Consider the following 14,291-nt stretch of genomic DNA (forward strand, 5'->3'; position numbering starts at 1 on the left):
TAAATGATCAAACAAAATCTTGTGGTAGCTGTAGTAGTTAACGGAGAAAGCGTAATCAGAGAACGAGGTATGATAGCCAGAAGAGCGTCGCATATTGGACGCAGAACTTGGTCGCCATCCAGCGACATGTTAAAATGTGATTGACCACCATGGCCGGACTAGAGGAAAAACGCAAAGTGCGTCGTGCCGGCCCGGTAGCCCGGCCGCAATTTTTCTCGGGGCGAGCGCGTGAGCAGGGAACGCGGTGTTACAGCCAGGTGAGGCAGGCGTGCGTCGCAGAACAATTTTTAGTTTGGATTAGCGTGATGCTATGAGCGAGGCCGACGCTTTTACGACGCTTGGGCTAAGATCGCCACCTCGCGGCGTGTTAAGGCATTGACAAAATTGAAATTCTATTGAAAACGCGCCGAATGGGACGGACGTGTAATGCGTGGCAGGTGCTAATCGCGGAGGCCACAGTAATGACGAATTACATTACTTTACCGCTCCCAGAGGGCAACACCTCCCCGCCGACCGGGAGAGTGGTCGATATAAAAAGCGCGTTTGTAAAGCTTCTAAAGTCTGTGACCGTGGCGCAGTGGATAGCGTGCCCGGCATCTGTTGTTACGGATCGAGCAGTCGTGGGTTCGATGCCCGTTGACGGAACCTTTTTTCTTTCCCATCTGATCGTGTAAAGTTTTTCTACGTCACTTCCGTGACGGAAATACGTCACTGAAGTCTTGGTGGACCCCGGCATAAAACACCCTCGTGTTAAAATTTACTCAAGGTTGGCCGGATACCTCCAGACTTCTCCACCTTGGTCTCGATGGCTTCTCCGCAGTCAACGTGTTGGGACATTCTGCACCTTTGACGGATCCCGTGTCCAAGGTGTTCGTGTCAACGAGCGAAACGGCAACCCCTGGTTTGAGACTAGCGGGTGCCGGTGCCCCGCACTCGCCGTCCAGACAGTGGTCCGTAGTAGGTGCTGTGGTGGGATGAGTTCCGCCGCTATCTCCGGTGAAGCTTTGTTCCATGTCCTTCACTCTTTCGGACAATTTAGCGCTATCTGCCTCCTGTCCGCCTGTGAGCGTCAAAGCGGTTGCTACCTGCTCGTGCACGACATTCATTGCAGAAGAGTACGTTGTACGGAAGCCCTTGAATGCTTCGATAGGAGCGGAATGCCGTGAAATATGCGTGGCATAAACGTCTGGGGCACAGCCACGCCTTGGTGATGATGATGATGATGATGATAATGATGTGTCTCTACACATGGCTCATACCCACACTGGGGCTCGAGAGTTTTCGTCTTCGTTTAGCAGAGCGTTTGTTTGGCATGCGCATATCTAGAATTTCAGGCATGCGCTTGTCCAAAATTTTCTCAGCAAATCCTGATGAACATGCTGTTGGATTTTTCAGAATTGGATGATAATATTTAGGTAAATCCAGTTCGCAGTATATGGCTCAACCTCTCGTTCAGGTAGTTAATGCGTACTACCAAGAATAACAGTTGCCATAGCATCGCGACTGGAAGTGGACGACAAGGAGTGGTTGCTATTATACTAGCGCTGCACAAGCTAGCTTTGAACGACCATTGCGCAATAACAATAACAGATTCCTTGTCAGCATGTACTTCTCTAACCGCTTCATCAAAATCAGTTGCCTAAAAAATGCTGATTACGCTACTTCCTACACAGTTGAAACTCTTCAAAATTATTATGGGTACCTGGCCATTGTAGATTAGAATTGAATGAAATGGCCGACACAATAGCGCGAGCGGCATTGAATGGTCCAATACTTTCGGTCCTTCCTGTAGTGGCCAGCACGACTGCGTTTAGGTACAGGAAATTTTCATTTCGTGCAGAGGCGATAGAATCAATAACTTCGTGGACAGAATTAGGACATTTAATATTTCCGTGGAAAACCAAGTGGTGTCAAACTAGACAATGGGAAGCAATAACTATAGGTTACGCTGCCGAGTGCCCCCGATAAAACTATATGCACACAGGGCTGGTCTGGCGACATTTCCCCTGTGTCAATTTTGCTCAGAAATCGAATCAATAGAGAACTATTTTTTTATCCTGTCGCCGCTATATATTACAAAGAAAAAGACTTCTTGAAACTCCATGTGCTAAGCTGGGGATAATCTTAACAATAGACGCTATACTCACCTTCGGTGCTTCGGCTTTGGGCTTCAACCACAGGAATGTTTTTGATGCTGTTAGTGATTTCCTTCAGGAAACAAAACAAATGCGTTTTAAATTCCTAATTGCAAACGTATTCTTATAGTAGCAATGAATGAATACGAAAAGAAATCAGTAAAAAGGAAAACACGTTGTAACACATTAATTTCGTTATTCTAATTTCTAGTTAGGATGAGTAGTCTGGTCTGAAAGTACATATAATTATTGCACTCGTTCTATGTTTGCATGCCTTTTGTGTTTAATCATTAGTTGTAACTTTTTTTTCAGACCCAGTGTGGGCATGATCCATGAGTAGAGGCACATTATCATCATCATCTGGCCTTGAGGTAATTTCTCATCCCAGAACCATTATCTTTTGTACAGACGGGTTTATTCGGCAGCCTGTGCCGGCTAAAGGGAACATGTGAAATTGCTCGGACGTCGGGCAATAGTCAGCTGGATGTTATGAACCATCATATTAATGAATTGAAGATGTTTGCAGCGTCTACTAGTGTTGTACTGGTTGCGCTTAGATATTCATGTTTTGTTGCACTAATTTAGTTGTGCTCATGGTCATCGCGTTCCTCGAAATGGCTCAAAGGCAGCGCTTTCGAACACCTGACCACGTAATGTGGAAAAACAATTTGGAAGTTCTGCCGCACGTCAGAGGAGATCATTCAGCGGGCCTCCGTACATCCACATCCTCTCAATAGGAGACTAAGCCCTACAGCTTTCCTCTCGAGGCGTACACCTCAAACTTGTCGGTAGCTACACACTATTGTGGTTCGAGGCACGTGCGCCCTTCGGTCGGTGGGACCCGAAGGTTCGGGCCTCACCGATGGTAGGCCACGCACTACCACTAGCTGAGCACGCTGTCAGCTTGGCCATCCAACGTTCTCTTAAATAAGCGTCTAAATATGCACTTCAGTTTCGATGGCTACATTTTCCGCCTGCCTGGTTACAGTCAACGCCACAGCACTTTTCAACACGGGCTGTGTAATATGAACTTAGAGACAATGTGTATTTCGCAAAATGCAACTGTTTATCGTCAACAGCCCTATCAGAATATACGTATACTGTTTGTGGAGCGCTAGGAAGTTTTGCGGTACTGTTCTTCAAGGGCGATTTCCGTCAGCGAAGTATGAAGGCATAATAAAAACATCATTGCAATGCAAGCGAAAAATAGTTCCACAGGTCGGGGCCATTGTATACGATCTGCTCTGCTGTAAACACCACGTTTTTAACTTTTCATTTTGAGTCTTGTTAGAAGCAGCCGAAAGAGCCGACAGGACGAAGCACGTGCTTTCAACATTGTGTCTCCCAGTACCCGCTGAGCTGAGCGAGCGACGTACAGCTGCCGCGTCAAATGTTTGTACGGATGTAGAGAGAAGCACTTGCACCTCTCGCTGATGATTTGGCGTGAGCGGTCATCTACTCCGACTTTGCACTAAGTGTCATTTCAGTGTGTGTTACTGTTTTGTGTACGTAACGTATAGAGCTAAACCATGTCTCTTATACACCTGTTGAGTTATTGCCCTGTGTACGCTACGCTACCCTGTGCAGCACAAAGTGGGCAACGCAGAAAGAGCATAGAACTACACTGCGCCCGTTACACTGTTATATGCATGTGCTGCTGTTGCAGCGCAGCCACCAGAGAGGGCGATTTGCTATACATGGCCATAGAATCTGTACTTTCCTCGTTTCTATCCTCCGTTCAGTGAGCAACCCAAAGTGCAATGCCCAAGAAGGGTCTCGAGTACATCAATCTCGACAAGCAGCTCGATACTCGTCAGATCACTGAGCCTAAGCAGCACTATCATCGGGAAAAGCTCAGGTAGGAAGGGTTGCATGAAAAGCTACGTCTTAAAGCATAGCCGATGTCAAGACGCAGTCGATGCCGTAGAGCATTGCTAGGAGTCTGCATTGTACGTATTCACTCAAGCTGTACAAAAGAACGTCAGTTCAAGCAAGCACAACAGAATTGTTTTTTTGTTTGTTTGTTTTTTGGAGGAGCTAGCATTGGAGCCATAAGGATTTCACGGGAGGAGACGGGCGAAAAGTATGCCGCGCTTGTGAATCCACACCATTCTAAGCTAAGACAAACTATACAAAACTAGGGTTAACGGTTCTGGCGCGCAATACTTTGCGCTTAAAGAGCGATAAACAGTCAGCTAACGTTTTTATTTCAAGCAATTAGCAGGTTATATAGATGTTTCATCATAATGAATATTTATAAAACATTTATGTGCATCCTCTCTCGCACAAGTTTTCAGCTTTCACTACATCTCCAGTGAAGCTTGAGCTCCGTCTCCACTTAGCTTTGCCGGTAATTCAATATTGGCTAATCTGTGATGGGCACGAGTGCACGAGCTGCGAGTGCACAGCGAATACCAGCTGCCGTAGTGGGTAAAAACCATGGTTCAAGGCGCAAGGATGAAATTGTCCGCGGTAGATTAACGTGACGCTTTCTTCCAGAATGTTCCAACAGCGGCGAAGTGCTAAGGCAGCAACAGTCTTAACAACGCCCTCTTCTAGAACACGCACTGCGCGCAGCCTAAGCACGGTGCCCGCTGTCGTCGTCGTGCTTATCTCGACCGCAGGGTGCGTCGTAGTTCTCGGCGCTGTAGTCTCCTTGTACACGAGTTACGCAGGACCTACCTACGGGAAACTAGCAGCACGTGGCATCACCAACGAAGTCCGCACCAAGTTCAACATGTCCAGCTTAAAAGACACGTCGTGCCAATCCCAGTTCTGTCATTGGAACAAGAACTACATACTGGGCGTCGCGGACGACACGAAGGACCCGTGCGACGACTTTTACGCTCACGTGTGCAATCCCCGGCACTGGTATCTCACGGGCAGCTCGAACGCATCCAGACCGTACCCAGATTTCAGCACGGCGCAGCTCTTGGAGGACACGGAAAATTTCTTCCGTTACTTCGTCGAGCTCCGAGGCAGGCCGATAGGCGACAACTTTCTGGCACGCATGATGTGGGTTTACGATGCCTGCAAACGGGACAAGGGAGCAAAACTCAATGCCTCCGCCGAAGTCGTCGATATCCTCAACGTTTCCGGTTTGTCTGTAGCTGTGGGACTTGACAGCGCGACTGCAGGAAACATTGCGCGAACGATAGCCACTGGAGACAAGCATCTCAGGCTCCATCCATTGTTCAAGGTTCACGTGTTGGGTGCAGAACACCTAAAGGCTACAGGCGGCTACAACCTTTTACTTTCGGCGCCGGAGACACCCTACCGTCGCTTCGTCACGAGATTCCCAGGAACCACTGATTCCCAGTACGTCGATTTAGTCGCCAGAGCCCTGAATCTGTACTCCGCAACGACGACTGGTACCATGGCCAGACAAATTATGCTGCTGGAGAAGCGACTGGAAAGAATTGTGCTGGCCTCGGAAGAGCAGATGATGATGCCCCCTCGAGAGAAGTACGTGCCACTCGAACATTTGTATCTCTCAGAAAGATGGGACTGGTCAGTATATTTTAACACCCTCTTCGAGAACACGGGTGAAAGCGTCAGGAACGATACTGAAGTATTTATAAACGATCCTGTATATTTCCGGAGCCTCGGCACGGTAATAACGGCACAGTGGGAGCCAATCATCGTGAACTACATGATGTTTAAAGCCATTTTAGAGCTTGCCCCAGTGTTGGGACAAGAAACGGAATACCTCGTTAGACTTACACACGAATACGATGTACCCTACCTGGGCGAGCGACAGGTAGCTTGTTTCGGCCTCCTGGAGAAACTCTTCAAGTACGGCACTGGAATCGCGGCAAAGCTAACGCTAGGGAAGGAGTTCGCTACCACACCACGGCTCCACATAGACTACCAGCTGTTGTCTTTATTCAGCGTGTCCCGGCAACTGATCGCAGACTTGGTCGACGCGGGACGTTCGTGGCTGAGCTCAGAGGACAAGGCGACGGCGTTGCGCAAGCTGCGCACCATGCGCTTCGAGTTCGGCACTCAATGTAACCTCGTCGAGTACGAGTTGTACACGCGAGCATTAGACGCTGATCATGACGCGTACGTCGCGCCTCCATCGGTCATTCAGAACGCCGAAATAAGAGGCACGCTACGCCGCTGGAACCAGTATTCGCTACCGCGCGTCGTATTCGACCTTTATTCCATTGCCGCGAAGAGGTATTGGTCTGCCTGGGGCAGCAACAGTTCGCGTGCCTACGATAACCGATACGTTGTGACAACCTTCCGACCGGGCTACGAGCTTCAGCACACAAGCAATCTGCTCGTAGTCCCACACGCTACAGTAGCGTTCCTCAGCCATCTCAGCAACGTCATCGACCCTGTCGTGTACGGCGTAGTGACTGTGCATGTTGTTAGGGGACTACTGGGAGCACTTACCACGAGTGGATCTTCCCTGGACGCCGACTTCCTGTCTCGCCCTTGGTGGAGCATCGCGACCATAGACGCGTACGAAAACATCAGCGCCTGTTTGGAGTCTCAGTACCAGCCGATCCTGGCTGAAGGCACTCGTATGCGTACGCTAGAGATGGACTTTATCGACAACGCCATCTTGTACCCGCTGTTCCGTCTTTATAGAGACGCAGCGAGTATCCGCAGCAAAGTGAATGTGACTAGCCTTACCGAGAGCCGAGTTGCAGGGGAGCAATCTGACAACGACCAGATGTTTTTCTATAATTTTGCCATCGCGCTGTGCGACCTGGGCGACGAAGAGTTATGGCAACGGCAAAAGCTGTTTCACATAACGCCGGCCCCGTGGCGCGTGAACGTTCCGCTTAAGAACTTTCCCGAGTTCGCTAAGGCTTTCAACTGCAGGCTTGGTTCTAGAATGAACCCCGAGCGGCGCTGCGTGGTATGGAAAGACAAAGGCGTGTTGGAAACAGTGATCGATACGTACGATCGACATCGACTCGTTGGCTATGGTTAATCAAGGTAAAACAATGACTCAACGTTTACTACCTCAGACGCTAAACTAAAGAATATGTGCGATAAAGTCATGTGTGTTGTATTTCTATGTTTGTTGAACCTTACATTCCATCGATGCCTTCTTTATCTCGCTGCAGCGGATGAAACGAGACGTCAGCGCTTTCACCGTAGTAGGCTAACTATATCGCGTAAAATAAATAAAGCATTTCGTACAAGAAACATAACATTTACTTATTCGGAGTTCTTAAAATGTTGAAGCTGATGTTGCTTGGTGATTATAGTCCAATTATTCTTTTGCGACAAGAGCTGTTTGAGCCGACTGACTTTCTTGTTAAAGTAAAAAAAAAAGCCGAGCTCTGCAAGGCGATAGGCAGATCGCAGAGACTGCTGCGTCATGGTAACCTGGATTTGCCTATAGGCGCAGCAATTACCTTGCGTAATTCATTGCGTCTAGACGTCGGATGTGCTTTAACATGTCATGATCACTGATTGTATGAAAAAATACGCGAGAAAATATGCACAGCTTCGTCTTTTTTTTCTAGCCCACTGTGCTAATAAAAGGCAAAAATAGCGTCTGTCTTAAGAGTTCTCGTGGTCAGAGTAAGTTCAATTTAAGATGTTGACGGAATGGTTTTAGAAAAAGCATGTTGAACAGCGTCTTCGGAGGCAGTGAGCATAGTTAAGACTTGGGCAGCAAATACCCTTCGTATTTATTAGGAAGATGAACATTTAGCGAGCAACAGATTTCTGACGAATCAAAATATGCCCGTGTAAACGGACGAGCTTGCGATCGTGCACATTACAGGCAATTCGATGTTGTTTTTGTGATGAAGCCTAAATGGCTTTCACGTTCGCTCATATTTCTGACGGGGACGCTGTAGAGGTAGTGCATTTGAAGTTCGTGGTAAGACCAAACATAAAAAATCAGGCAAAGCTTGCACTAAGCCGAGCAAGGCTTGAAACAGCGAAACAGGACAATGCTGAAGAATAATCTGGTTGTTTCTAGGTTGTTTCTACGTCTTAGCCATGTGAGGCAGGTTGTTTCTAGGTTGCTTCTAGGTCGCCGCTTGGCTATATCTAGGTGATGATAGGCAGTTTCTTAGACGTTGATTCTCAGCGCAGAGAGGTTTGAGTTAAACCACAGGGAGTCACAGACACGACACATATGTCCAAACTACAAAGACAGAACCTCGCGCTGAAATCAAGCGTTCGCACCTCTCATACGTTTGCGGCCACGCCGTCGTTGGCTTAAGCCTTCCATGGCTTCGGGGTCTCCTCGCAGCCGCCGTTGCGTTTCCCGTTTCCTGGTATTCTCTCCTTGTACGTACTAGGCGTCTTCGGCTCGTCGCCATCCCTTCGCAGCCATTTGTTGGGCTGTGTTGCCTTGTTCCTTTTTACAGGAAGTTGTGTGTAGTGGCATTTACCCAACTTCTGTGGCACGTACCCGTTTGATGACGACAGTTTTCTTCTCCATTTTTACTGGACCAGTGGCCAGTGGGATTTACCCAATTTCTGTGGTGCATACCCGTTTATGCTGATGACAGCTTTTTGGTACGAGCTGAACAAGGAACTGTTTGCTAAGCAGATTTGCTGTTAACTATAGGGTATTTAGTATTATGTTTTCTGCTGACACATTGCTTTGGTGCAACCACACGGAAGACGTATCATAAGCATTCTAATCTGTACGACGTCTCCCGCACCTTCCCTTGAGTGAAAGTTAAGTTTGTGTTGCCTGCCACAGTGCCAACAAATTCACAAGCATTCCCATACGCACGGAGCGAAAGAACAGAAAGAGTAACAGCCAATCTACTTACAGCGACGCTGCATATGCATAGCGTTGCATGTACTTTCCTGTGCCCCCCCCCCAAAAAAAGAAAACGTATGTACCACACAAGTTGGGCAAACGCCACCCCTCACCACCGGCCCACTAGATATAAATGAACGAACCTCAATACATCAAACACCAAATTATTAGCGCGCACAAAACGCCAAAGGCATGCCGCAAGCCAGAGAAGTCGACGCATGTAGCTCAACGGAGAAAGCGGCATACCGGCACAAGTGCAATGCTGCTGGAATGCAAAACGTTAAAGGAGCGTATACAGTAAATTAAAAAGGGACTTTCCGGACAGACATTAGCTGTAGGATGCCTGATCGGTTATGGTTCGGAATTCTATATCACCTCTGTGTCTTGTGCTAAATAGGTTCGCCGGACATCGACCACCACACAGTGGAATGGCTCACAATTTTTCTTATAGTATGGTACAATCGCCTCGAACCTATAGCACATGATGTAGCCATGAAGCATCGTAACGTAAAAAGTAAGATTCTTGTTCCCTCAGTAGGAGTTGGCGAGACTTCACTTGTTGGCTTTTAGTCATGACGCGTTACCTATAGATATAGCAGATATTAAGTCAATTATCCGAAAAAGTAAGTATCAGCAATACGACATATAATATAGACGCGTTTTTAAGCAGCGTAAAGCCGGCATAAATAATATCTTGCTTCCTTAATAAAAATTTCCATTTTCGCATGAAAGAAAGAGAGAGAGAAAATAACGTTATGTCCTTGCTGGAGTCAAGAGAGGCTTGCATCAGTGGAAACAAGCATTGTTGAGCTGTGTGTTCCGGACTGAGCTTGTCGACCGGCAACACCAAATTGCTTATATGGGGCACTACTGCAAGTAATACAACAAAGCACTGAATGCATATTAAACCGGCGCACGTTAAAAATGCAGGATAGATACTGGTCAGACGACGGCATGGCAGTGACATGGTCGAACGCCCTCTCGTCTACCATTTTGTACGGACAGTGGCAGACGCCTTTTCAATAAGCAGCAGTGAAATAAACGACGTGATTCTTAGTTTTTTGAAAGATACAGCCATATAGCGCTCAAGAGGACGTTTCATATGATTGGCTGCTAGCACAATTGCTTCTATTTTTTCGTATTGTCTCAAGCTTGGTGTTGAGAAAACACTGAATAGTGCCTCCAGCAATGACACTAATTGTAGCGTCGAAAGTTGTGTCAAACACAGAAACAAGCCATCGAAAAATTGCCTTCCGAGCAACCACACTTTTTTTTTCAGGTATCGGGCTGCTCTGAACATGTTGGACTCCTCTGAAAGAACTTGAATAAAAAGGACCGCAGTATCGCATAAAAAGATGGTCTCACTGCAACCCCGACGAGATCTGTGAGTTTCGAAAAGCGGAAATTTTTATTTCATAATTCCCATAATAAATATTACTTAGCGGACCTGACGCAATATTGTCTTGAGCTGTCGTGCCAATCTCGTTTGATCTTCACAGAATTAAATATCTGCCGTTTTCCTGAATAGTTGTAAATCTTTTATGAAAGACATATTACAAGGTTCCAAGAGTAGGAGTCGCAATTACCGTTGGTTCAAGTGGACAAGCATTCGAACCCCAAACGCAGTGCATGCCTCAGTGCAGAAACGTATACAGGTGGAGATGCTGGGATGGCTCGGAGCTCGTCGTGCTCGTCTCCTGGCCCGTAAGACGCGGTTTCGATCCCGGCCACGGCGGTCGCATTTCGACGGAGGCGAAATGCTAGAGGCCCGTGTACTTATATTTAGGTGCACGCTAAAGAACCCCAGGTGGTCGAAAACTATGGCGTCTCTGATACCCTCAGCCACTTTGGGACATTAAACCAGATAAACCAACCAGAACGGTACAGGTGCCACCAGAAACAAGACTCAACGATTTATGCCTGCATAGGCGTAGTCCCTAGAACTCAGCATAAACAACCTTCATGACTGTTTATAAAGCCACCCCCCCCCCCTCAACAAAAAAAGCTGTTTTATCATGCACTAAGCAGCAAACTACGAATGCGCAACAACTTTATTAGTAGATTAAAGTAGATGAACACTTCAGAGCATATATCCACCAATGATTGCTGCTTTTGATATCATACTATGGCTGTCATGCGATGCACACAAGGATAACTATTTATTTCGTTTTGCACCACTCAGGTATGGCTTCAGAGTGGCATTAGGTGTGTGTGCTCTCGCCATAGTATGCACGTGTTCTCAAGAAGGTGCAGATGCAACCGCTGCCGATTCGAAACTAGGGAACCTTAGTCGCTGGGCAGTGGCAACAGATACCGCACCATGCGTCAACGTGACAAGGTAAGCACAGTTTGGCACTCATAGCTCGGCCCATTAACGTTGCTCAACTAGGACGTCAATGTGAACGAAACGAGCGGTGGCTTATGTTATAGGCTTTCACCTACTTGCTGTGCAGTTCTCTTGCCGCAACAAATCATTAACTTTAAAAAAAATATTGTACTGGTGGTAGGAAAACTACGAATTGAAAATGAATGAACGAACTTGAAAGCTTCTGGACTGAATCGCCTTTATTCTCTTCCTTCAGTAAAAATGAAAGTAGCCTCCACAATTTTCACCCCAGTTTACGCAGCTATGTACGAGTTAGCCGTGGTGATATAGACTCTGCTTCTGCGGCTGTTGATATATTTCGTACGCAGCTCTAGTGTGCACGCGCTTACAGTGCTCTTCCTAGCTCACCTCTCGATGAAAAAAATCCGTAAACAGGGGTGGGTGCTCGAGCCGACGTTTCGACAAGTGGACCTGTATTCTTCAAGGCTTGAAGCCTTGAAGAAGACAAGTCCACTTGTCGAAACGTCGGCTCGAGCACCCACCCCTGTTTACGGATTTTTTACGGCCCTAAAAGCTAGACCAAAGTGTTGGAACGAAACGGTGTAACTGATGCTTCACTAAAGAAACATTTTAGTTCTTCACATTTCTGTTGGACTACACCAGAAACTTGAAATACTACTTCTGAGCTGAAATAAGCGCACCTGATCACGTTGTTAGCGTAAAACCCTGTATATAATGTTGATAATTTGAAAGGCCCTTTAAAATGATCCATTGCAAATACAAGGTAAGTTGTAAGGCGCCGTCTAGGAAATGTCTTTCTGTTTTTTTTTTCATTTTAATGCTTTATTGAAGCAATCAACAAAAATTGAACTGGCCCGTTCCCGTGCTGCTAGGAGGCGAGGCTCACTGCCAAGGAAGACACAGTTTTGTTTGGCGACACATTTCCGGTTGAGGAATTACGATCTCTGCAATGATTGGCGAAGTGTCACGTGCCATGGTCGGTGACGTCCTAAGCACTCCGTGTGCTTGTGACGTGTACCGTCGCTCAACGTGGCATTCTCGAAATCAAAGAGCTCGGTTTTTGGTTTGAAATATCGACCATTTCCGCACCAAAGAGCAGCTCCATTCTTTAAGGCTACAATTTCCATGAGCTCGGCGTCCCAGTTCGTTCGTTCACAGTGCTCAGAGATGGAGACGTGCGATTTAACCAGTTACCTTTTACCTGTAGCTGACAAGTGGTGTACTTTACAGAGCAAAAGTAATGCGCTGAAATACCCGCTAACTGAAAAATGAGAAAAAATGAATTATGACGCATAAAGCTGTATTAATACGAAAGTACATTATTCCTGCCTCTCTAGTTTCCGCAGCCAACTACGCACGTCCAGTGGAGTAATCCTCAACAACGAGATGGCTGACTTCACGACGCCCGGCGAGCAAGGAACCTATCTCACGCGCCGTAACTTCATCAAACCGGGAAAGCGTCCTTTCTGTTCAATAGTGCCTTCCACTTCGTCGACGACAACGGGGACGCCGTGCTTGCGTTGGGCGGCACAGGAGGACTTAAGACCACGCTCGCCGTGTCTCTGGTAAGAAAAATACGCATGTGGTAGGGATTCTGGCTGAAGTGAACGACAATTTATATCGAACTTGCAATGGAGTGTCCAACCGGTGGGTGCTGTGGTAGGGATTCTGGCTGAAGTGAACGACAATTTATATCGAACTTGCAATGGAGTGTCCAACCGGTGGGTGCTCTCTGAGAAAGTTGGTATACAGAAAAGGCGATGGGATGATAATAGCCACCAATACCGCACGCATTTCCACATGGAAGGGCGTTCGAAATCACTCGTTTATAAGCAGAAAGCATTGATGATGAAATCCTATAGAGAAGAGAGAAGTCAGGCGGCCTTTGATCAACTCGAAACACAAGGTTGTCACGCGTACTACTTTTACAATATTGTTGCTTGTTTGCACGAAACACTCACAATACTACCATACTCGTCTCGCATAGGACAAGCACGACACACGGTTGCAAGAAAACACGGGAAATGTCCCGTCGTCGGGATGCCGCTTTATCATTGAAGTTGGCAGATATACAACCAACATCGCAAGACAGCTTCTATAGCTGAAAACTTCAGCGGGAGAATAAGGGAGTGCTAGTGCGTGTCTGCACACTAACAAACAGACAAACAAACACACAAACGAACCAACCAACCAACAAACAAGCAAACACACATGGAAACAAACAACAAAAAACAATTGCTTCATGAATACACGCAAGCCAAGAGGAACTGCCGAGGGCTCGCAACTAGGTGAAAAATACGCACAAAAATGATATAATTCGCGCCGTACTCAACCACGGGTAATAGAAAACATAGCCGAAAATGGAAGCAGTAGTACCGAATAGACAAGTTATAATCCACGATGCTGCACGTACGTAGAATGATATTGAAAAACCACCGTACTCTGCATGCAATGATATTCTGATGCGGTGTTGTTTACCAAGAACTTCTTGCTTTCCGTACGCAGAAACTCGTTGCTTGGTAAATGCAGCAGCGCCCATTAATTAGCTTGTTCGAGAATTTCACACCAGTGCAGTTGTGGTCCAACCTCCATGTCTATTCTTCACCTTTCTCTCTCTCTGCGTGTATGGTGCCGGACTGCAGCTTTTTACCTTAAGGCAAACAAAGTTCGCTAACAATTTTACCTGCTTCAAAATTGTTTATTGAATGTACTGACAAACTGCGGCGCCGAAAGACCGAAAGAAGCGATAAAGAACGCTGCCCCGTAGTCTGTTATTTTTTTTTGTCTGTGTTCTTTTTTTTTGAACTGTCATTTGCCAATTGCAGGAATATAACTTCTCTATTAGTACAATTGCTCATTTGCGAGTTAAATACCTAAAGCATTGTGTGGCAACGCATAAAGTGCGGCTGGAGTACGCTGTATCATATTTAAAAATGTGTTATCCTTGACCGTTGCAGCACACGTTACAGTGTGCATTGCTTTAGCATTGTTTGCGAACGCATGGCTAAGCAGTAAAACTTTAGAGGTCGCTAGTGCCCGTAGCGTCCCTCTAGGTTGC

The sequence above is a fragment of the Rhipicephalus sanguineus genome, chromosome 4, assembly GCF_013339695.2.
Source record: "Rhipicephalus sanguineus isolate Rsan-2018 chromosome 4, BIME_Rsan_1.4, whole genome shotgun sequence".
Classification (NCBI taxonomy): Eukaryota; Metazoa; Arthropoda; class Arachnida; order Ixodida; family Ixodidae; genus Rhipicephalus; species Rhipicephalus sanguineus.